Here is a 24693-nt window from a genome sequence, read left to right on the forward strand (position 1 = left end):
TAGTGTGTTGACTGGAAAGGGCATGTGGTGACAGCTGATTGGCTGAGCCAGTCAGGAGCCAGAATTCTGATGCTGAGGCAAACGGTTTTAACTGTCACTTTCATCTCGGAGAGGGAGGAGAATGCTGACTGAAAATGGTAAGGGAAGAAATGGCCGCCATACTAAGAGACTATTTATTCCTATGTTCTCTGTGTGAATTCAGAAACACTGTTATATATATTGTTGCCCTGTTTGAACTTCTGAACTGAAGTAAACATACTGTTGCCTGTTGCACAAGCCTGAATGACATTTTATTATACAGCAGTTTATCTTGATTCAGAAACTGTGGTAAAACTTCTTTTATCTATTTATTTCTACAACAATCCACACTATCAACCCGGGGGGGGGGGTATCACCCTAGTTATCCAGGCTATTAGATATAGGAGACAATCTGGGGGCAATAAGCACTCTATTTTGTTCCCCATTTTGTTGGTACTGAGACTGTCTCTCCCTTCTGCATCTCCTCCTGCCCTGCATGACACCAATGACTGCCCCATGATTGTGGGAACCCCTCCCTCCTTAGAAAACACTTCATTCCTATATGGGACAGGCTAACAAATGTTACAGGGTGTAATCTAGAAAGAGTCACGTTACATAATAAGGTGAAGGCTTTTAGATATTGGCTTCAAAAAGTGGTTGTGCAACTCTTTTAATAATGAGGCTAGGGGCCACTTTGTAACAAGAATAAGACATTGTTACATTTGTGACCATATCCTAAAACTCACACAATGATATTAAACCTAAAGATTAAACCTTGTATACCTTGCTGCCCACTGTGGAAGGGTTGGCTATGAATTTTAATCATGAAATCCTCATTCCCCATGTAAGCCTCTCCGAGTCCCTGCAGGGAGATGGAGGTGGGATACAAAAATAAAGTTATTATTATTATTATGAAATTCTATTTTGGATGAGATAGGTTGCTTATCCCTTATCTGAAATGCTTGATACCAGAAGTGTTGTAGATTTGATGTATTATTATTATTATTATTATTATTATTATTATTATTATTATTATTATTATTATGACACAAAAACACAGTACGATACAACAAACAAGATATATATGCTGGATTTCGTATCACAAAATCACAAGTCGAATACTTCCCAAACATTTAGGACTGTGTGAAGTTTATTATTATTATTATTATTATTATTATTATTATTATTATTATTTTGAAATACTTGTATTTGCATATGCATACATATGAGATAACTTGGAACTGAGACTCAAGTCTAAACACAAAAATTATTTGTTTTATATGCACCTTCTACACATAGCCTGAAGGTAATTTTATACTCAAGATTTTTAAATAATTTACTCATGAAACAAAGTTAGTGATCAGTGAATCATCAGAAAGAAAAGATATCACTAGCTCAGCCACCCATGTTGACAGTTATGGATTTCAGATTATTTTGCATTTTGGAATTTTGAAAAAAGGAATTCTGCACTGTTATGATTTTGGAAACTTTAATTGATGCTATGGATTGCATCCAATAGTTTTCTATTTCTGCGTGAAACACTCTAGCAGATTGCAACCATGTTTAAAGTTTGACAATATTGATCCAGTCAAACTGATTTGATCATTCATTCTCCAAGAGACATTTCTCAATCTATAAAGAATGCCAATCAAGACAGAATTGAACTATACACACAATCTTCTTATGTGTGTGAATGCAGGTGTGATTGCTTTTCTCCCCAATTAGACGAAAACTTTCATCCATGGATAAGAACTTTCTTTTTCTAAATCCCTTGAAAGCTACCTGAATAAACCTAAGAATAGTCTTTTTTTTTTTGTTAAAAGATTCTCTGCCAACAGTTCACCCCAGAGAATTAAAAAAAGGAGGAAGGAAAAGTTAGGTTTCTTTTGCAGGGATTCCATCTCTTCGGGTTCATTTCTTATTCAATGCATGGTTGATTTATGCTACAGAACAGAAAAGACCCGGAGGCAAGACAGCTCATCTCCTGACAACTGCAACATGTTTTCAATCCCAACTGGAGAATTTGGGAATTTGGAAACAGCTCATGATTGGCTTTAGCTTCTTTAGGCATACGTGAATTTCTCGCCCCCTCCATCCCTGAGTGCTTGACTTGGATGCAACTAGTCAGTTGTGTTGTTATGATATTTTTTGTTGATACTGTTGTTTCCACATTTGGAGCTATGTCAGACATCATTTATAACACAATTTTATTTGATAGCTTTGTGAAAAGGCAGAGTGCTTTAAGAAATGCTGCCATTACAGGCTGAGAGCCAAATTTTAGCAACTTGTGGTCAGAACTTAAAAGTGATACATTTCCCGGATACAAGGGAGGGAAACATATAACTTTTGTCATTAAGAAAACTTATCATAGCAATCTTAGGAGCCTTCCACGTAGCCATATAACCCATAATATCAAGGCAGACTAACTCACAGTATCTGCTTTGAATTGGGTTACACTGCCATATATTCCAATTCAAAGCAGATATTGTGGGATTTTATTCAGCTGTGTGGAAGGGGCGTTTGTGTTTCACATTATCAAATCCACTCATGTATTAATCCTACTGTTTGGAATATAAACATTTTTGAACCTAATTAATAATATGGAAACTATTTCTGTGTAGAGTCAAACATAGCAAGAGAGAGCTACAGGAACAAAGTGAAAAATCGGTATGAACACACCCAGTGGGGTATTTGGTGTCTACTGAGGTTTAGTTCCAGGGGCCCCCATGGATAACAAAATCTGTGGATGCTCAAGTCCCATTATATATAAGGGCATAGTAAAATAGTGTCCCTTACATAATATGGCAAAATCAAGGTTTACTTTTTGGATTTTTAATGCTTTTCAAGCAGTGGATGGTAGATAAAGGATCCATGGATATAAAGGGTTGACTTTACAGTAATTCCAAGAGCCAAACACCATTCAGTTGACACAATCAGCCCCAAATCTTTTTAATCTCCTATCAAAAAGTAACCTTCCCATTAAAGCAGTGGTTCTTAACTTGGGATCCTCAGATGTTTTTGGTCTTCTACTCCCAGAAATCTTAACAGGTGGTAAACTGGCTGGGATTTCTGGGAGTCAAAAACATCTGGGGACCCCAGGCTGAGAACCATTGCATCAAAGGAAGTATTCTGGCTATTGCTCTCTGCCCCTGAAAAGAAGGAATTTGGATCATGCTTCCTGCTTTTGGCAATGCTGAACATTTTTCTGTTGGAGGAGACAAACAAAGAAGGTTGCACTTTGAACCGTACACCTTTTTAATGGACATTTGCTATCAATCATAACAATATGATAGTATTGGTGTTGGTGGGGTGCTTTCAAGTCACTTCTGACTAATAGAGATCCTAAGGCAAACTGGTTATATTGGCAGGATTTACTGAAAGACAGGTTCTTTTTGCTCTCTTATGAGGCTGAAAGAATGTGACTGCCAAAGGTAACCACAAAGGTTTCCATGGCCTAAGTAAAAGGTAAAGGTTTCCCCTGATGTTAAGTCCAGTCGTGTCTGACTCTGGGGGTTGGTGCTCATCTCCATTTCTAAGCCGAAGAGCCGGCGCTGTCCGTAGACACCTCCAAGGTCATGTGGCCGGCATGACTGCATGGAGCTTCCCGCCAGAGCGGTACCTATTGATCTACTCACATTTTCATGTTTTCGAACTGCTAGGTTGGCAGAAGCTGGGGCTAACATCGGGCGCTCATTCCCCTCCGCAGATTCGAACCTTCGACCTTTTGGTCCGCAAGTTCAGCAGCTCAGTGCTTTAACACACTGCGCCACCAGAGGCCCCTTCCATGGCCTAGCAGAGATTTAATTCTGATCTCTACATCCTGGTCCCATATCCAAAGCATTGGCTTTCTATACAGTGGTTAGAGCCTTAATAACAAACAGCCAACAGGGATTCAGCCAGATCTACACAATTTAGAAAGCAAACTAATTTCTTACAAATAGTTCTAGCAGGATCTATGAGATTCCCAAAGGAGCGGTTATTACCCAGTTTCCCCGAATATAAGACAGTGTCTTATATTAATTTTTGCTCCCAAAGATGTGCTAGGTCTTATTTTCAGGGGATGTCTTATATTTTTAAGAAGAAGAATTCACATTGGGATTGTTGTATGTTTTCCGGGCTGTATGGCCATGTTCTAGAAGTTTTCTCTCCTGACGTTTCGTCCACATCTATGGCAGGCAACCTCTGAGGATGCCTGCTATAGATGTGGGCGAAACGTCAGGAGAGAATACTTCTAGAACATGGCCATACAGCCGGAAAACATACAACAACCCTGTGATCCTGGCCATGAAAGTCTTCGACAACACACAGAATTCACATTTATTGTTGAACAAAAAATGAACATTTATTATATACTGTACAGGGGAAGCATTTCCTCCCATTGACAAGTGTTTTCTTGACTTTGGCCAGGCTCTGCCCTTCACCTTGTGAAGCCTCCGCCAGCAATGAAGGCCCTCCTTTGGGGTCAAGGGCCACCTATCTGTTGGCCAGAGTTCCTTGGGGCTTCTGGGATCAGAATTGGGCCATCAATTAATTTCCTCCCTTTGAAGGAAAGGGCTCCCTGCCTATTGAGGGCCATGCATCATCTCGACAGCATGGGAAAGGCGCCCACCTTTCCCATGTAAGCGAGAAGGGGCTGAAGGGGTTGCTGCCCAGCTCTGGGGCCACAAGCGCCACTTGAGAAGAGAGGCAGGTGCCAAGGTGGGAGGCCAGGCTTTGTGCCAGGGGCTCCTCTCCTCCAGCCACTCTTATTCCACTCCAAAGGCCGGCAGATTTGGGCCAGGTTGGAGGGAAGAGAGGAGGAGGCTCCGAAGCTGCGTCTCGAGTGTCTGCTTTTGGTCAGCAATAGGGAAGCTCCACGCTTGCTGACGAGGAGAAGAGGGCTCCTCCTCCCCCTCTTTGCTACAGGGGGCTTCTGCACTCACCAGTTCACATTAGAGGGGCGGTGGCAGCAGCAGAGACTCCTCGCTGAAAAGTTCTCCAAAGTTGCCATGTCTCTGGTGGTGGGAGCCCCGCTCTGGCTGCTGCTGCTCTTAGCCTCCTCCTTTGCCCCTTTGGTGGCCCTCCTTGGAGCGACCCAGGAACAGTTCTCGGCAGAGGAAGAGGCAGGAGGTGGGTCTCGGGCTTGGAGGGAGGGAGAGCCCCAACTCCTACCTCCTCTGCTGAGAACTGTCCCTGGGCCACTCCGAGGAGGGCTGCCGAAGGGGCGAAGGAAGAGGCTAAGAGCAGCAGCGGCAGCCAGCATGGGGCTCCCACCGCTGTAGCCATGGCAACTTTGGAGAACTTTTCAGCAAGGAGTCTTTGCTGCCACCGCCCCTCTCATGTGAATTGGTGAGTGCTGTAGCAAAGAGGGGGAGGAGGAGCCCAGGGCTCGGCTTCTCCTTGTCAGCAAGCACGGAGCTTCCCTATTGCTGACCAAAAGCAGACACTCGCAAGCGGCGGCAGCGTTTCTCGCACTCTGCCAGAGTTTAGTTGGGAGAAGCGGAGGAGGAGGGAGCTCCTTCCTCCTAGGTCTTACTTTCGGGGGAGGTCTTATATTTGGCAATCCCCCAAACTTCTACTAGGTCTTATTTTATGGGGATGTCCTATTTTCGAGGAAACATGGTACTTATGCCATTTTAATACCACTGTGTTAAGAAATACGTTCTGAATATTTCAAGATGATACACATAAAAGTATCCTTACCCATAAAATGCTTTTATGGTGATACTCATGAAAGCATGTTTACATTCTGCTGCCCCAGGGCCCTTTCAAACAGGCCCCATACTGCATCCAAGCAACGCCTCCAGAAAATAAAATTAATTCAGGACAAAGAAGGTAAACTCTGCTTTGTCCTGGTACCCCATTAGATCCAGAAACTTCCTGAAAGGCCCAGGTCTAATGGGGTATTGGGCCTGTGGGGACTGACTACCAGGTACTCCCAGGGGTCAGTCTCCACAGTCCTCTCAGTTCTTTGGGCTCCATGAAACTGAGATGGTATCCTCTTTCCCCCACCCCCAATCCCTTAAAAGAAGTAAAAACTTACTGGGCCACCATGATGCTCCTCCAGCAGGCCTTCTGGTGTGTAGAAATGATGCACCAGGAGGCAAGGGGGGTGAGGAGGAAAATGGCTGCTCTCCCCTCCCCCTGACTCCTGGCACGTCATTTCTACATGCCAAGAGGCCTGCCAAAGGAGCGTCATGGCAGCTCAGTAAGTTTTTACTTCTTTAAAGAGCTTTTGGGGGCTTTGGGGTTGCCCCATGCCATGGCAGGATGAGACAGAGGCTAGAGTGCCTCTGGCAGAAGACTCGTAGTGTATCTGACCGAACACGGGCTAGAGCCTCACTTAAGGCTTACTCCGCAGCATTAAAAGCAGCCAGAAAAGCTTTTTCGACTGCCTGCATCGCATCTGCAACAAATATACCTGCAGAGTTGTTTTGGGTGGTTGACGAGCTGCTCCACCCTCATGAAGGGGGGATGGCCCTCGACCATCAGACAACTTGATATTGTGATTTTTCACATCATTTTGCAGATAAAGTCACTCAGATATGCTCTGACTTAACTGAGGCACCTGCTTGTCTGATTTTGATGGATTCGTTTCAGCTTGTTCAGCCCAAGGATGTCGAGGGGATCCTTGGGGCGGTGAGGGTGACCACTGGCGCTCTGGACCCTTACCCTTCTTGGCTTATCAAACTTGCTGGGTCGGGTTTGGTAGATTGGTTTACGAGGATAATAAATGCTTCATTAGTTCAGGGGCATGTTCCTGAAGCAGGCAATAGTAAGACGTTTCCTGAAGAAAGCATCCCTTGATCCTACGGTTTTAAACAACTACCATCCAATCGCCAATCTCCCCTTTTTGGGCAAGGCTCTGGAGTGGGTGGTTGCTATGCAGCTCCAGGGATTCCTCGATGAGAACAACTATCTGGATCCATCCCAGTCTGGTTTCAGGCTTGGTCACAGTACCAAGATGGATTTTGGTTGCCTTGTTGGATGACCTCCACAGAGAACTCGACAGGGGGAGTGTGTCCCTGTTGGTTTTCTTGGATATCTCAGCAGCTTTCAATACCATCAACCATGGTATCCTTCTGGGTCAACTCTCCGGAATGGGTATTGGGGGCATTGTATTGCAGTGGCTTTGCTCCTTCCTGGAGAGTCGTTCCCAGTGGGTGAAGCTAGGAGATACCTGCTCGGACCCCTGGCATTTGACCTGTGGGGTCCCCCAAGGTTCCATTCTATCTCCTTTGCTATTTAACATCTACATGAAACCACTGGGTGAGGTCATCTGGAGTTTTGTATTGTGGTGCTATCTCTACGCAGATGACACCCAACTCTATTACTCTTTTACACCAAACTCCAAATAAGCCCCTCAGGTCCTTGACCAGTGCCTGACTGCTGTGATGGACTGGATGAAGGGTAACAAGCTGAAGCTTAATCCTGACAAGACAGACGTCCTCCTGGTCAGTTGTTCAGCTGATCGGGATATAGGGTGGCAACCTGTGCTTGATGGGGTTACACTCCCCCTGGAGGCGCAGGTCTCCAGTCTGGGGGTCCTCCTGGACTCAGCTCTGTCGGCGGTGACTGGGAGGGCCTTTGCACAATTAAATCTTGTGCGCCAGCTGCGACCGTATCTCGAGAAGTCTGACTTGACCAAGGTAGTCCATGCCTTAGTTACCTCCAGACTGGATTACTGCAATGCACATGGGGCTGCCTTTGAAACTACAGCTGATTCAAAGATCTGCAGCCAGAGTGTTAACTGGAGCTAGTTACAGGGAGCTCCTGTTTAAACAGCTCCACTGGCTGCCATTAAGTTTCCAGTCCCAATTCAAGGTGTAGGTCATTACCTATAAAGCCCTAAACAGTTTGGGACTGACTTACCTTCGTGACCGCATCTTTCCCTACGAACCTGTGTGATCTCTAAGATCTTCTGGAGAAGATCACAAGTGCAATTGGTGGGGACCAATCCCCTCTGGAATTCCCTCCCCAGGGAGATTAGGTTAGCACCTACCCTCTCCATCTTCCACAAAGAATTAAAAAACATGGCTGTTCCATTGCGCTTTTGATTAGTCCAGTCCTTATAATCGGCTCCTAATTAGATTTGTAATCTGTTCTGGCACCTTACTATTGTTCTCCACCTCAAATAATTTTCCCTGCCCTGTTTTGTCCACCCTATGCATTTCATTTTTCTCATGCACTGTATTCCTCAGGTCCAAGCTTTAGTGAGCCGTGACAGTTACCTACTCATTCTTAGCTGGATTTTTCGATGTCTCGCTGATGATTACGATTGTTTTATGTCTTATGCTTTTATAATTTTAAGCGGTTTCAAACTATTGTTGATTGTTTTGTTTTAATTATGATGTTATATGTTTTAAACTGTTTTTATGATGTTTGATGGTTGGGCTTGTCCCTATGTGAGCTCCTCCGAGTTTCCTTGAGGAGATGGAGGCGGCATACAAAAATAAAGTAGTAGTAGTAGTAGTTGTTGTTGTTGTTATTATTATTATTATTATTATTATTATTATTATTATTATTATTATATTATTATGACACAGCAAACAAGATAGATATGCTGGATTTCATATCACAAAATCACAAGTCGAACACTTCCCAAGTGTCTAGGACTGTGTGATGTATTTTCGGATGATGTGCACAGATCCCAGCAGGGTGGCCTTTTGCAGTTGGCAGATCATAATTTTGTCAATGTCTATTGTTTCCAAATGCCGGCTGAGATCTTTTGGCACGGCACCCAATGTGCCCATCACCACCGGGACCACCTGCACTGGTTTCTGCCAGAGACTTTGAAGTTCAATCTTGAGGTCCTGATAGCGGCTGAGTTTTTCCTGTTGTTTTTCGTCAATGCGACTGTCACCTGGGATGGCGACATCAATGATCCAAACCTTTTTCTTTTCCACAACGGTGATGTCTGGTGTGTTGTGTTCCAGAACTTTGTCAGTCTGGATTTGGAAGTCCCACAGTATCTTTGCGTGTTCATTTTCCAATACTTTTGCAGGTTTGTGATCCCACCAGTTCTTTACTGCTGGGAGGTGGTACTTGAGGCATAAGTTCCAATGAATCATTTGGGCCACATAGTTGTGCCTCTGTTTGTAGTCTGTCTGTGCAATTTTCTTACAGCAGCTGAGGAGATGATCAATGGTTTCGTCAGTTTCCTTGCACAGTCTGCATTTTGGGTCATCAGCTGATTTTTCGATCTTGGCCTTAATTGCATTTGCTCTGATGGCTTGCTCCTGGGCTGCAAAGATCAGGCCTTCTGTCTTCTTCTTCAGAGTCCCTTTCTTGAGCCAGAGCCAGGTCTTCTCCTTATCAGCTTTTCCTTCAATTTTGTCAAGGAACTTTCCATGCAATGTTTTGTTGTGCCAGCTGTCAGCTCTAGTTTGTAGTGCGGTTTTCTTGTACTGGTTTTTTGTCTGCTGTGCTTTGAGGAGTTTCTGATTTTTGACTTCAATCAAAGCAGGTTCTTCACTTTGCTTTACATATTCTGCCAGGGCATGTTCTTCTTCTTTGACTGCTTGTTTGACTTGTAAGAGTCCTCTGCCCCCTGATCTTCTAGGCAGATATAGCCGGTCAATATCACTGTGAGGGTGCAGTGAATGATGAATGGTCATGAGTTTTCTTGTTTTTCTGTCCAAATTGTCCAGTTCCACCTGTGTCCAATTTATGATGCCAGCAGTATATCTTATGACAAGTATGGCCCAGGTGTTTATGGCTTTGATGGTGTTGCCTCCATTGAGCTTGCTTTTGATAATTTTTCTGACCCTTTGTGTGTATTCTTTACTGACCACAGTTTTCACATGTTCATGCTTGATGTTGTCCAGCTGTAATATGCCCAGATATTTATAGGCCTCTGGCTGGTGACACTATCATTTGGACATTTGGCCCCCCCGCAGGTGCCACCTTGAGGGGGGGGGGGGGCTTAACCATTCCGAGGACGCTGAGGGCTGTGGTGGCAGTAGTGTAACTACCGGCAGGTCCAACCAAGCCAGAGAGGCCTCAGCTGAGGAATGGAACCAAGAGCACCTAACCAAGAGCATTATGGAGAATCAAACCAAAACGAAGTCCATACTGGCTCGGTCGTCACCCAGGATAAAAAGGACCGCAGTGGATGCTGCTGATTCTGGACATCCATCGACAAGTGGGCTACGGAATCATCAAAACCCAAATGAACAGTCACAGAAGCAGCAGAAATATACAATGCCAGAAAACCGCATTATTATTATTATTATTATTATTATTATTATTATTATTATTATTATTATTATTATTGTATTAGTTACTGTGATGGCATGGGGAAACCTCCCAAGGAAAGCCTGGGTTTTGGGGAAAGGTGTGGGGACTTTTACCCACTTCTGTGTGGGTTTAAGTTATGTCTGGAAGTGCCCCCAGAGAAATACATTTTAGGATAAGAAGTATTCTTCAAAACTTCATGCTACCTAAAAATTGTTTTAGAAAACCATAATTTCACACTGAAATTTGGCATTTTTCATTGTTTGTTTTGGAAAATGACGCCATTAACTTACTTTCACAAAGAAGCGGGTTGAAAGCTCTTCCACCCAACACCTAAAATGCAGAAGTTACCGGATAAAGGGTGTGTGTGTGGCTACATGGCACTAGTGGTAAATTTGCACTGATTCACTGCAATGGATGAAAAACATGAGCTAAAAAGGTCCCCTTTTATCCTAATTCTGACTGGAAAATGTGCATATTCGCATCACTATATATCCCTGCACTCAAGAAAAACATGTGATTTCCTTCCCTCTCCCCTGTGCAGACTGCTCCAGCACACGTCCGCTGATTGGGCTGTGAAATGGACAGACAGCTGCTTTAAAGGAAGCATGAACAGAGAGCAATTAGAACTCTCTGAAACTCTTTTATTTTAAACTTTATAATATCAAACAGAGCTTAAATAAACAATTGGAGCATGAGAAAAATCCAGCAGAATTCTTTTTTTTATTTTTTTAAATTCACTTCATTATGCACTGAACCTCATATGTGCACATGCAAATCTGCTTATATCTATATTAAGATATTTGCCTGTGTGCATATACTGTCCAGCGCATAATGAAGTGATTATTTTAAAAATACTTCTGTCTGATATCCCTTGCCCACCCTCCATCTTGTTCTGCTATAGAGGAAGCCTGTGAGGATGGCGGGGGACCTAATTTCAAAACTGACAGGTCTGTGTGGAGATCTGCACTCAGGTCACGGGATTTTTTCAACCCCTATTTAAAACCTGGATTTTCATGCTGTCTGAAAGTGCCTTGAGATAAAAGGGCAACAGTAATGGCGAACAGCCATTTAAGGCAGTCAAAAAAGTAGGAAGGCATAGCAATCATTATTCTTTTGGATATAGCAGATAATATGGAGATTGTATACCATATAGTAACAGAATCAGGATTGTTATGGCATTTTGCTAGCTATTACTTTTGTCACATTTTCTCTCCGTAGTTCTACTGTTCTGGACAATTTTCTTAAATCTTATGTATGTACACACAGTTTCATCTACATTGCTTTCTACATGGTTGAAAGTATAAACCCTTGAACTAGCTAGGTGTATTCAACAAAGGCCCAATGTGCATATACAAGAATGGATACCTGTCAACACTCTCAAAGGGATATATACTCTGATCTGAATTTGAATGAGTATTTCTGCACATAGCAAGTCAACAGACATGCAGCAACTTACTAATAGAATATATATGAGTTTGGACAGCAGTTTTCAGGTGATGCTAATGATGAGGTGATGCTAATGATGTGTGTGCAGTGATTGCACACACACACACACACACACACACACACACACACACACATATATTCAGCAGTAGCTGTGCTGGCCATACAGCAAAATACAGCAAATTGCAAAATCCAAAAAACAAACAAACCATGATGCTTTTATTGGGCTAACTAAAAAGCACAATATATATATATGAAAGCTTTTGGAGCTCCATAGGCTCCTTCATCAGGCAAAGGCATAAAAAATCAGAAAGTAACAGAAGGAAAAAAAGAAGCCTTTGCTATGGAAATTTGCTGTCAACGCTATATGGTGGTGGTGGTGGTGGTGGTTGTTGTTGTTGTTGTTGTTGTTGTTGTGTGTCTTCAAATTGTTTCTGACTTTAATGATCATTAGACCACAGGGTTTTCTTGGGAAGACTTGTTCGGAGGTAGTTTGCCTCTGCCTTCCTTTGAGGCTGAGAATGTGTGGTTTGGATTGTTTAAAGGCTGGGTGCCTGTTTATAAGGTGGTGTACTTGTTTTTAAGGCTTTGTGGTTGCTTTGAAGGCTAATGTGCTGATATCTCCTGAGATTATGTGCATGCAGTTTCAACAGCATAAATAAATTTTGAATAAAGCAAAGGAGGAAAAAATTGAGGTGTTTTGAAGAGAGGGATAGGAGTTCTAGGAAAAGTTCCTAAACCACCCAATTTTGGAGTGCGAAGAAGGAGCTCTGGTCATCTTTAAGACCTGAGAGCAAAGACAAAGATCCACCCAGAGGAAAGGTTTTCTTACCATACATTAAGGGAACCACTGACTGCATAGGGAAACTGATGAAGAAACACAACATGCAAACTATCTACAGACCCATGAAGAATTTTTTTTTAAAATGCTACGTTCAGCAAAGGATAAGAGGGATCCTCTCACCTCTGCAGGAGTCTACAGTATCTCATGCAGCTGTGGACAAGTCTACATAGGGACCACCAAACGCAAACATGAATCAAGGAACATGAAATGCACTGCAGATTACTTCAACTGGAGAAGTCAGCCATAGCAGAGCACTTGATGAACCAACTTGGACACAGCATATTATTTGAGAATCAGAAATGCTGGACCACTCTAACAACTACCATGTCAGACTACACGGAGAAGCCACTGAAATCCACAAGCATGTGGACTATTTCAACAAAAAGGAGGAAACCATGAAAATGAACAATATCTGGCTACCAGTATTTAAAAAACCCTCTAAAATCAGAACAGTAAACAAAGAACAACACTCTGAAAACAGAGGAATTCCAGACATGAATCAATCAGGGCCAACTAGCACCTCCAAACAAAGGATTCCCCCAGGCAGGAAGAAGCCAGACCCTGAAGCTGGCAAGGCCATTAATGCTAATTAAGGTGATTAATTGCAACATTCACACTGGCCTCCAACACACAATAGTTCTTTCTCGTACCCTGGACCTTCCACAGATATATAAACCTCCCTTGCTTAGTTTCCAATATAGTTCACAACCTCTGAAGATGCCTGCCATAGATGTGTGTAAAACATCAGGAGAGAATGCTTCTGGAACATCGCCATACAGCCTGGAAAACACACAACAACCTTGTGATTCCAGCCATGAAAGTCTTTGACAATGACCTGTGGAATGTTTGTTTTTCCTGGAGCATCTGGCAAACTACATCTGCAGAAAATGCAAACAGGTTGCTTTGTTGGAGGAGAAGATCCAGGAACTGGAAGCCCAAATCTCTACACTTAAGGACATCAGGAAGCATGAGTGTTACTTGGACATAGCCCAACAGACTTTCTTAGACACACATCAAATTAATTCACAGGGAATGTCTATGAGGAGGTTCGATGATCCATCCTGTTTCACCTCTCCAAAAGCACTCGCCAAAGAGCTGGTGACTCAGATTCACCACTCATATTTTCAGTAGGGCAAATTTAAGGAGAAGGGGAAATTGATGAATGACAACCCCCAATGTTATTCAGGGGGAAGTGGTCATGCTTTCTCTATTCTTTATAGAGAAATATTGTGTGTGCTTCTCTCAGAAAGCAGTGTACTGGGAATTTGTCAAACATGAGCATCCTCAACGCCCCCCCCCCCCCAGTTTGCCTTCCCTGGTTTTTGTTCACCCCACAGCAATCTCGTTAGCAAGCCAAATGATCATTAACAGTAAAGGCTGTTATAAAGCAATAATGTTCCATGGCACTGAAGGCAAGTGGCTTGGAAGCTATTGATTTTTAATTTTCTGAAATGTGATTTCCATATTTATTCCAGCATTTTCTTTCTTAACACACTATAGGCCAACCCTATGCAATGTGTCCTGGTTTGCAAACTGCTTTTTTATGTAGGCTGTGAAATAATTCTGATATACTTTGAATGGGGGAGGGTGGAAGCACTCAGAATTATACGCTTTGATTTAAAATCTATTATATTGATTCTAGTTTAGGTTGCCACTAAATGATTATGGAATGGCTGGACCATGAAGGAATGTGCTCTAAAATGAATCACACAAACATGGAATGATAGCTCAGATTATTAGAAAAAGGGACATATTTGGGAGTGAAATGGCACTATGAACTCAGATGCCTTCTCCCTCTCATTGGGAAACTCCCTTTCATGATAGCTTATATATTTTAGTTTTAATGCTTAAGTCTTTTTCTTCCACTTTGTGGATTTAAACTAACAGATTTAAAGGAGCAGATGCCCTTAGAGCTTAGCCGTACACTACAGTAGTAGTAGTGTGGGAAATTTACCCCAAATCAGTTTTTAAAAATGCACCGATTTTGCTATGATCGTGGCTCTGGTGATAGAAAGATTTGTGTTAAAGCAATGATTCTCAACCTGTGGATCCCCAGGTGTTTTGGCCTACAATTCCCATAAATTCCAACCAGTTTACCACCTGTTAGATTTTCTGGGAGTTGAAGGCCAAAACATCTGAGACCCACAGGTTGAGAACCACTGTGTTAAAGGAATGGTTTTACCCAAAGTCCTGCTGATTTTTTACTAACTGGGACAAGATAGAAATGGGCAGACTTTGCCTACATCTTTTCTACATACTTTTGTCATGACTCAGAGGAAAGTGATTATGGGTGAAATCCTGTTGAGTTTGGCAAAGCTGATCTTCACTCACATTGCTAATATCTAAATCCTTACAGAGTCAATAATTGAGATAGAAACAGATATAGATTCTGCCAGCCTGTGTTGGGATATATGTGCTAGGTAGATAATCTAATCCTTAGTTGTGGCATGTAATGAAAAAGATGGTCAAGGACCACCATCTGGTGTTACTACTGCCACCATTTGTTGCTACTCTTCTACTCACACTGAGAGGTTGTTGTGTGCCTTCAAGTAATTTCTGACTTATGGTGACCCTAAGGTAAGTCGGTCATGGCATTTTCTTGGCATGATTTTGGCAAGTTTTGGCAAGGTATGGGCAGGTTGTCTTTGCTGTCATCTGAGGCTGAGAGAGTGTGATTTGTCCAGCGCCACCCAGTGGTATTCCATGGTTGAGTGAATTCATGAAAAGAATGGTTTACTCTGTGAATAGTTTTCTCCTGTATAGTCCGGACCAATGTTTTCTCTTGGACTGGTGCAATTTGCAGCTGGGAGAATGAGAAGGGTCTATGATCCCACACAACTTCACTTGTAGAATCCCACTCGACACCGAATTCCTTGGTCTTTAAGATGCCCTTTTAGTACCACAAAACGGAACCCTAATTAAAAAGACATAAAGGAAACTAGTAGTAGCCTGTGATGAACCCAGAAATACATAGCAGAGAGAGAAGATGAGTGTGAAAAGTTCATCCACAATGTCTTCATGCATCTGATGAAGCAGACTGATCTAAAAATATTTTTAGTTTATGGTAGAAATTCCTTTTCACATTTAGTCTCAAAGGTGCTACTGGACTCCTTTATGTGTCTTTATACTAAACAGATTAACACAGCTCTTCAAATACCAATGTAACTTTAATATGCATTTTTGTTTGTGATTTCAGTTCTCAAAATGTAAATATATTTTTGAGTAAGCATCTTAAAGGTAAATATATTACACGTACAGCAACAACCTGAAAACCTTTATAAAGAGGACTGAATAAACTATTCCTGTGCATTTGCTCAACAAACCAGCTGCACATATGATTTATTTCAAATACAAAGACAAGTGTAATAGTATTTATTCACTCTGAGCCCCTAGGAGTAAAAAAGAGTAAGGTGTAAATGATATGAACAATAATAATTCTAAATCAGACTTTGATGGTGTTTCATTTTTGGACCAGAGTTCCCAGAATTCTCCACCATCATAGCCACTAAATGGGCTGTAATCTATGTTAACCCTAAGCAGAAGTGCAGTATCATGTTATTTTCATCAAATGCATGATTTTATTTTTAAAGTTCACCCTTAATATGAAGTGGTATGTGAATTAGCTCCACCTCTGAGAAGATAGTTTGTCAATTCAGCCTTGTTGTAATGATTTTGCCATAATGCTCACAGGTGAATCTGCACAAGGGCACTTAACCAGCATGTCAGTCAAATTGCCCCAGGCATATGGCCAGACTTCAAGGGTCATGTTATGGGGTAAGGATGGAGATTGAAATGAGCACATTACTCACTCCCTTGTTACTTCAGCAGAATGGAGATGAATTAATCTCATTTTTAATTATAAGAGGAATTTCCCCTACAATTATAATGGACTTTGAGTAGCAGATGGCAAGTAACAGCTTACTGTCCAAAATAGATCTTCACTTTAGTATGAGCAGCCATGTTTCCTTTGGTTTTGTTTGCACAGCAATTTTATCTGGTTCTCATAAAAGCAGCAATTCAACATGAAATTTAGACAATCGCTGCACAAACTTTTGTGAATATTCTTTTGTGGTATACATTTGGACATTGATAAATGATCACCCTCCTTTCCCATTTCAATAAGTCAACTACAATGACTACATCTTTAGCATACAGAAGTATTATATTATCTATATCAAGCATCTTCAAACAGTGGCCCTCCAGCTGTTTTGGCCTCCAACTCCCAAACACTATAGCCAGCTTGTTCAATGGTCAGGAATTCTGGAGGTTGGAGGCCCAAAAAGTTGAAGGGCTGCAGTTCGATAATGCCTGATCTGCATGGTACTAATATTGTAAAATGTATTACAAGTGTAAGCCTATATGTATTGTGACATTATGATGTATCCCATACTGATATCAGAATCCCATTCCCATTCCTGCTCCTCCAGGTGTTTTAGGCTTCAGCTCCCAGAAATCCCAGCCAGCTGTTAGGAATTGTGGGTGTTGAAGTCAAAAACATCTAGAGGAGCAGAGTTTGGGAAACACTTCAGCTTGTGCTATCTTCAAGAATGGGAATGACATTTACAGGGAGAGCATGAAAATAGGGAGACACAGAAGTGGTTCTGCATTTAGTAACCCACCATGTCAGAAACAGAACCAAGTGGTTGCTCTGAATTGTATTCAGTGTTGTTTTGGTTGTAAATAGGCTATTGGTCACAATTTGGCAGTTGAGATTAGAGTCATGTTGGTGTGTTCTTGGAGGTTCATTTTCAGAGACTGAAAATGCCAAAGATCTGTGCACAAGGGCTATGGGACCTATATGCAAGGTGTGAATGGATTTTGTGAATCAACAGCAGCCTTCTGGAGAGGGTGCTTCTTGGAGGACTATTTTCTACATTTTATGGTTGTGCTGGGGAGAAGAATGTAAGTGTTATTTCTCTCCTTTCCCTAAATTGGAGTATTAACCCTAACCCAACGAGAGTTAGATGGGATAAGTGACCACAGCCATAAAATTCCTTTCTAAAGATGGTTTTCATTGTATTTAGTAAATTGTGACCATAATAAATAATAATAATAATAATAATAATAATAATAATAATAATAATAATAATAAGGATTGCTGATGCTGCAATCCCAGGTGACAGCAGGATTGAGGAGAAACAACTGGAAAAGTTGACACGATATGAGGATTTAAAGATCGAATTACAAAGACTCTGGCACAAGCCAGTAAAGGTGGTCCCAGTGGTAATTGGGACACTGGGTGCAGTAACTAAAGACCTTGGCCTGCACTTAAACACAATCGGCACTGACAAAATTACCACCTGCCAGCTGCAGAAGGCCACCTTACTGGGATATGCATGCATTATTCGCCAGTACATCACACAGTCCTAGACATTGAGGAAGTGTCCAACATGTGATCCAAAACAACAGCCAGGAGAGTGTCTGTTGTGGACTCATCTTGTTGTGTTTCAAATAATAATAATAATAATAACAACAACAACTACTACTACTACTACTTTATTTTTGTACCCTGCCTCTATTTCCTCAAGGGGATTCGGAGTGGCTTACATGGGGACGAGCCCGGTCAATATCATCATCTATATATATAAAAGAGTGATGGAATCCCGGCGACTGACAAAACAACAAAAGTACAGGCCCCCCAACCTCGAAATTTGACAGCACAACCCATCATCCATGCCTCTAGGTTGATATAACAAAAAGAAAAGAAAAATAAAGTCTTAATTAGAGGGAGAGGAATAATTGTTTTTATCCATTTGCTGCCAGTTAGAAGGCTAAGCTCCACCCACTTGGTCTCCTAGCAACCCACTCAGCCCAGGCGACAGGCAGAGTTAGGCCTCACTTAGGCCTCTTCCACAGATTATCTAATTTGCACTGGATTATATGGCAGTGTATACTCAAGGCCCTTCCACACAGCTATATAACCCATTTATAATCTTATATTATCTGCTTTGAACTGGATTATCTTTACTCCACACTGCCATATAATCCACTTCAGTGTGCATTTTATTCAGCTGTGCAGAAGGGGCCTCATATAATCCAGTTTTAAGCACATAATATAAGATTATAAATATACAGTACAGTCTCACTTATCCAACATAAACAGGGGGGCAGAATGTTGGATAAGTGAATATGTTGGATAATAAGAAGGGATTCAGGAAAAGCCAATTAAACATCAAATTAGGTAATCATTATACAATTAAGCACCAAAACATCATGTTATACAACAAATTTCACAGAAAAAGTAGTTCCATGTGCAGCAATGCTATGTAGTAATTACTGTATTTACAAATTTACCACCAAAAAATCACAATGAATTTAAAACACTTACTACAAAAACATTGATTACTAAAAGGCAGACTGCGTTGGATAATCCAGAACATTAGATAAGCGAATGTTGGATAAGTGAATATCCATGAATTAATAAGTGAATTAATATGAAATAATTACTGTGATAGAATAATACAGAACAATATAATCTCTAAAATCAGGACAGTAAATAAAGAGCAACACTCTGAAAGCAGGGAAATTGGAAATTCCACAAAGGAAATAATCAGGGCCAGCTAAGACAGACAAAAAATATATATATTGTATATTCACAACCTTTAGGAAATAATATCCCCTGATGGCGCAGCTTGTTAAAGCACTGAGCTGCTGAACCTCTGGACCGAAAGGTCACAGGTTTGAATTGGGGAAGCGGAGAGAGCCCCCACTGGTAGCCCCAGCTTCTGCCAACCCTAAACTTCAAAAACATGCAAATGAGAGTAGATGAATAGGTACTGCTCCAGCGGGAAGGTAACGGCGCTCCATGCAGTCATGCCACATGACCTTGGAGGAGTCTATGGACAACGCCGGCTCTTGGGCTTAGAAATGGAGATGAGCACCAACCTCCAGAGTCAGACATGACTGGACAATATCGGGGAAAACCTTTACCCTTGACCTTAACTACCACCAATTCCTCAATACTTTATTTCCCATACCACCATACTTCGCCACAGCAACGCGTGGCCGGGCATAGCTAGTAGAATCTAATTACATTAAGATACTGTACATACACAGTATCATAAAAAAGAATAAAACATCAACAATTATAAACAACATAGCAGTTGTGATAAAACAAAAACAATTTCAAACCAATAACCAATGAGCCTTTGTGTTTGCCTTCTTATTTCCTTTCTCTCTCTCTCTACAAATAATATTTGTTATTTGTATAACATAGCTTTCTACACCTGCTAATACCTATCAAAGTGTGGGTATGATAAGGACTGTATTTGGAAAGTATCATGTAGGGAAAGACTAATGCAACATTTTTAATTTCAGTTATTCCAGCATACCTTCAAAAGGCATGGAGAGATAGAGTAATAATGTTATGCACACACTGTGGATGGTGGAGGCAGGGTGAATTTGGGAGAATAGAGAATGGGCCTCTAATAGATTATGTCTGAGGTGAGATATGAATCAGGAGACTTCACAGAACTTGTAGCTAATTATTCTATTCCAACTCTAATTTATTAGCATACAAGTCAATAAAAGGAAATCAAGTGATCAAGCTTTACACTAGCTTTATCGTTACTGCACTGTATAGCTTTCTTAGCAATTTGCTAACCCAGCTTTGAGATGAAAGAGATATTCTTTGTTCCCATTACTGAGGAACAACTAATAAATGGGTTATCAAACTGTCAATTTCTGAACTCCTACACTCTCTGGCTCACTTCATACATTACAAACAAAAAGTAACAAAAAGCAAGCAAGTACGATGCTTTTTTTTCATGTAACATGCAAAGTGTGAACTAATTCACTGCTCCATATGTTGCATGAACTCAACTATGGTGTTTTTTTTTCTGTTGAAAGAATTGTGAACCCCCCCCTCCCGCCCCCACCCCAAACACACCCTCAAAACTTGCTCCAGGAAGCTAAAGGATAGAACAGAATGATTTTCAGGGAACACATTGAACTTTGCAGAGTGTGTGCATGTGGGGGAATCCAGTTGTTCTATCAGACTTCTGGTTATGTAAGCATTGGTTTCATCCATTTCAGATAATGTTTTAAATGGAAAAAAAGCAAACATCTAATTTTTGCTTTGAACTTTAAATGAACTATCCATGGTGCTGAACACAATCTTTAAATCATCTCAGTTTAATATTCCAAGAAAATACCAGAGCAAATTCATTGTTCTACTGGAGTTTGTACCACAAGGTACCACTGATGCCTACTAGCAGAGGAATAAACCAACTTGCTCTGCTTTCTTTCCAATAAAAACCTTCCAGACATTGTAATGTGAAGCAAACAGTGCTATAGACCTATATTATAGTCATAATACAAGAAAAACTTCTGCTCATAGTAAAGTAAGTTTGATCTGAAGGACAAGAATTTCAACACTGAGAACAGGTCTATTCTCAAATGTTCATTACCTAAACCTTTATATACCATGGTGAGGATCCAACTGAATATTTAAATTGGGCTCTGTGGTTTCTGCGAGGAACAATGCCTCCACAACCACACTGTGCACCCAAAAACTGTACTGTGCATCCTAAAAACATACTCTGGGGAATGGGAAAATCTCTAAAATGCAATTCTAGCAGAAATGGTTGAATCCAGTTTCAGAAGATCCTGGCCCATATTTGAAGAACACTACTATAGTCTGTCCTTAAAGGGTGTGCTCTAAATTTATTTGTCCTAAATGTACTTTTTTGGAAAGCCAAACAAGTGCTAAAAAATATAGACGCTCTGTAATAAGTTTTCAAGAACTGCAGCATCATGCTAGTCGTTGCACTATAAGGAATGGCTGATTATAAATAATTAGATGAAGCCTTAGTATTTCTGCAGAACTCATTGGACATGTTTGTTTATAACTAGGCCCTCAAAACTTTCTCTTCCAGACACCATTGGGAAGAATCAAGCCTATTCAAATTCATTGTAAAACTGCATAGACTCCCTAGGACCCAGAGGAGCCTTAGAACCCCACAGCTGCATCATTTTTACAAGGCAATCCCAAAAGGTGAAGACAGAAAATAGAGAAAGGATCTATCAGAGTGGGGATCAGAAAAGGAAACTCCTTTGTAAGGATATGTAAGAGCACCAAATCTTGTTATCTATCTGCTTCATATTTTAATTTATCACTATTTCATGGTCTTGTATGATGTACTATCCATGATATGATTCCATATCATGAAAATTCTCCTGTTGTCCAAATGTTGTCCAAATGTTTGTATTACCTAATGTCCCAAAGTCTTTTGAAGTGAGCAGTTTTTATTAATAAATAACATTTAAATTGTCATTACTGTCATGGTACAATTAAGTCTGTGAACAGACATTTGCGATGGAGGGCGCTGTTGATTAGTATGTGTTCAACACACACAATTATGACTGGGTGGGTTTGGATTTAGGCAGTAGTTTGGTCACAATGAGTCTAGAGAACAGCTTAGATAACAGTCTACTCTTGCTGAGCCCACTCTTTTCCAAAATCATCATCTTTGTCTGACACATCTTTCTCTGTTTCTATAATTTGACATATTTCTCCAAACAATTTGTCTGTAGTTGCTTCTCCAACATCTCATTTTATCATATCTCATAGCTCTATGAAGGAGGTTAAGACGAAAAGGTGATGTCAGACCTAAGATCATCCAGTGAGTTTCATGGCTAAATGGGATCTTGAACTTGGGTCTTCCCAGTCTTAGCCTAACAATTATATTGAATCTTGGTTATTCTTCGTAGCCTTTACCTCTGCCATCTCCTGACCTCTACTTCTCTTTGAACATTTGTAGCTTAATTTTCTATGATTCTGTTCCTGATTATGCTGTTGCTACATTTATAACATTCTGACTTTCTTCTTCTTTTCTCTTCAACACTAGCATAGGTTGGCCTAAATCCTATTACTTGTACAAACTATAATATACCAATTGAATCAATTGAATTAACTATGTATTAGTTTTTCATTTAACAACTGAATTGACTAACAGGACATTAGTGATTGTGTTTTTCATTAGTGCCAGGCACCCAAAATACTCTCATCACTTCATCCGAGTTGAAGAGATGTGCCTTGAGTTAATAAAGAAAACTATTAGTCTGCATAAGCTTTGTTTTAAGCCTCCTTAAGACCCAAACAAAAAAGCTAATTCCCAGGTACAACTGCTACATTAACACCACAGAACAAACAAAAAAGTTACGCTGAAGGCTCAACAAATGCTTGGCATACACATGAAAACAAATTTTAGTAACTACAGTAGAGTCTCACTTATCCAAGCTAAATGGGCCGGCCAAAGCTTGGATAAGCGAATATCTTGGATAATAAGGAGGGATTAAGGAAAAGCCTATTAAACATCAAATTAGGTTATGATTTTAGAAATTAAGCACCAAAACATCATGTTATACAACAAATTTGACAGAAAAAGTAGTTCAATACGCAGTAATGTTATGTTGTAATTACTGTATTTATGAATTTAGCACCAAAATATCATGATATATTGAAAACATTGACTACAAAAATGGCTTGGATTATCCAGAAGCTTGGATAAGCGAGGCTTGGATAAGTGAGACTCTACTGTACATGAGCCTTCAGATCTCTTTATTTACTCTTGTTTTTCTTATCCACTTTCTTCTGGTTTGGTCTCCATACTTTCAGAGGGAGAAAGGCAGTGATATTTTGGGTTCCCACTAATGAGAGAGTAGATCCAGGGAATGGTAAGGGGGAAAAAATTTTTACAGCATCTTTTCATGTGTCTACTCTAGAGTGCTGTTCAACCTCTCAGACCAGTGTGAGAACCTACTCTCTTTGCTTTCTTCCTAAAAGGGAAGTACCTCACAATCTGAAGTACCACAAGACATGCAGTTTGGTCCAGTTTTCCAGGTGATATTTTTCCTGCCATAGATGTCAATAGAGTGGTCCCCTGATAACCACTGGGGTTCCAGGAATACCAACATCCATGAATGCTCGAGTCCCATTATATACAATTGCATAATAAAATTGTATCTTTTAATAATAATATGGACTAATTTTGGATTTGTAAAACAAAAAAAAATAAGTTGTGGGTGACTGATTCAATGGATGCAAAATCCATAGTTATGGATAACTGATTGTACCTAGATGTATAGTTTAAGTATGGAGAAAAGTAGGAAAGGATTTTGATTTAGCTTTCAAGATTTGTTTTGATAACAATTTATGCGAGCTCATTTACAGAAAATTCATTTTATTTAGAATGAAAAAGAATGTAAGGTTTACAAGCCGCTCTGAGTCCCCTCGGGGAGAAGGGCGGGGTATAAATGCATGTAATAAATAATAAATAAATACAATATTCAAATTCATGACAGATTTTGCCATTCCTCCTTTTTAAGAGATGACCCAGTTTATGAGAAAAAGATTGACAATTTGTCAGGTGTTCTTGAGCAGAGATTGACGAATCTGTCCATTTTACTTTTTATCACATGTCAGTGATCTTTCACGTCAAGTCCTTCCATCTCAGTTTTAAAGTAAGGCAGTGAAAACATCTCACACTTTGATAAGTTCATATCAAACTCAAACCAAATTCTGGTTAAATTCAATAAGCAAAGCTCTTCCCAGTATGGAAGAGGTCACACTTCACCTACAAACCATATAGTTATCAAGTATAAAGAACTTATTTTATATGTATGTCATTGTATGTCAGTTGGTATGTGTGGCTTTGTGTGCAAGTGGCAATTTTAAATTCAGCAAGTCAGATGATTCAGACCTAAGTACTGAAAGCTCTCAGACTGTGGTTTTTTTTTTCCATATTTGCCTCCTCTCATATTTAAATTTTATAATTTTTGGATTCTTTTCATTGAATGTATGGAACAATCTCTGATTTCTAGAAGGTTCTTACCAAGAAATGATATTTTTCCTAACGTTTAGTTGGAATTCCTTTTCTAATATTTTAATCCATTGCTATGTATATTTAGGGTGCATCTAAACGGTACAATTAATGTAGTTTGACACCATTTTAACTGCCATGGCTCAATGTTATGGATCCTGGGATTTGTATTTTCATAAGATCTTTAGTCTTCTCTTTCAAAGAGGGCTGATTCCTCACCAAACTACGATGCCCAAGCATTGTTCCATGGCTGTAAAAATGTTGTCAAACTGCATTGATTCTGAGGTATAGATGCACGCTGAGTTTCTAGACCAGCAGAAAACAAGCTTGCTCTGTCTTCAATATGAC

At 40.6% G+C, this 24693-nt stretch overlaps 1 protein-coding gene and 1 long non-coding RNA gene across 10 annotated transcripts in view; one reads left to right on the plus strand and one right to left on the minus strand.

The window, feature by feature from the left end:
* gria1 (glutamate ionotropic receptor AMPA type subunit 1) overlaps positions 1 to 24693 on the minus strand; it is a 331557-nt gene that overhangs the window by 288440 nt on the left and 18424 nt on the right. The window lies entirely within an intron of this gene.
* Positions 58 to 23502, plus strand: LOC134296133 (uncharacterized). 2 transcript variants are annotated; one of them, XR_010002708.1, is made up of 2 exons: positions 58 to 137; positions 21400 to 23502. It is a non-coding gene; the product is annotated as an uncharacterized LOC134296133 (long non-coding RNA). The 2 variants fall into 2 exon arrangements; XR_010002707.1 differs by lacking the exon at positions 58 to 137 and adding an exon at positions 5146 to 5346.

This window comes from Anolis carolinensis, chromosome 2 (genome assembly GCF_035594765.1).
Source record: "Anolis carolinensis isolate JA03-04 chromosome 2, rAnoCar3.1.pri, whole genome shotgun sequence".
Classification (NCBI taxonomy): Eukaryota; Metazoa; Chordata; class Lepidosauria; order Squamata; family Dactyloidae; genus Anolis; species Anolis carolinensis.